Below are 1348 nucleotides of genomic sequence, written 5' to 3' on the forward strand. Positions count from 1 at the left end.
ATAGATCAAATGTGACATTAACCCCACTTATATTTATTCCTTAAAATTAGATTACCAATATATATTGTTTTAAAGCAATAGCTATTTTTAGTAGAAGGATGGGACGGTATGAATATATATGATCCTGAATGGTGACATTTTTAAAATTTTATAAAACTATTTTTACTTAAAATCGTATAAAATAAATTAATAAATAATATTTTGTTGATTAATATTTGTATTATAAGGTTAAAAATTTTATGCTAAAACATAATTTAAATCTAGTCTAAAATATCTACAAATATATTGTTTTAAAGTAGTAATTATTTTTAGTGGTTAAAAATAGAGACCGAGTATATATATCTGACATGAATAAGGACGAGACATGGTCCAAATTAATTAGCTAAATTTTTTTAAAAAAAAGTTTATAATTTTTTTTAAAATATAAATTTTATAAAAAATTAAATAATTTCATAAATAAATATTTTACTAATTAATATTAATATTTATACAAAAATATTTAAATCCAATATCTATAAATATATTGTTGTAAAGCATTGACAATTTTTAATAGACAAGGATGGAAACAGGACAAATATACTTAATCCTGAATGAGGATGATGATGAGTACAAAATTTTATCTCCGATAGAAATCAAGATGGGGGCGGGAGTAGGGATGGGGACAAGAGTGGGAATGGAATAAGGAACAACATAAGCATTCTTATTTTGTCTCGTTTGTCATGTTTATCTACAATCATCGCTTATACATTTTTTATTTAAAGTAATTACATATTTTGATAAGATTAAAATGTCGTTTAGTCTTTAAGTATTTTATTTTTTGGAATTAATTTTGTTTTCTAAATTAAAAAAATGGTTATGGATCAATGAAGTAAAAAAACATATTTTTTAATATACAAATTTGCATCCCAAAGATTTTCATCTTATTATTTTGTTCTTACTAGCCACAAAAAAAAAAAAAAAGATTTTTGTAAACAATAATCATCACATAAATATTGATTCCTCTTATAGCAATAACCTCAATAAATTGGATAGGCAAAAGTAGTCTGTCACTTATGCGAATGCACGAGTATCAAGTCGAAGCTAAAAAGACAATAATTTTTTTAATTCTAATAAAATATTCATGTTAAGTTTCTTTTTTACCCCTTTTCTTCTCATTTCACAATAAATGTATGTGTAAAATAATTAAATATTAAAAAACAAATAAGAGTATATATGATAAATGAGTAATTAATGTGATCTTAAATTTTGTAAATAAAAGATAAATAGAAACAAAAATTTTCCAAAAATCCAACACTTAAAAAGAAACAAAAATAATATAATTTTCTTCTTCTATTTTTTTTTTCAATTT

The sequence above is a fragment of the Glycine soja genome, chromosome 18, assembly GCF_004193775.1.
Source record: "Glycine soja cultivar W05 chromosome 18, ASM419377v2, whole genome shotgun sequence".
NCBI classification, from domain to species: domain Eukaryota; kingdom Viridiplantae; phylum Streptophyta; class Magnoliopsida; order Fabales; family Fabaceae; genus Glycine; species Glycine soja.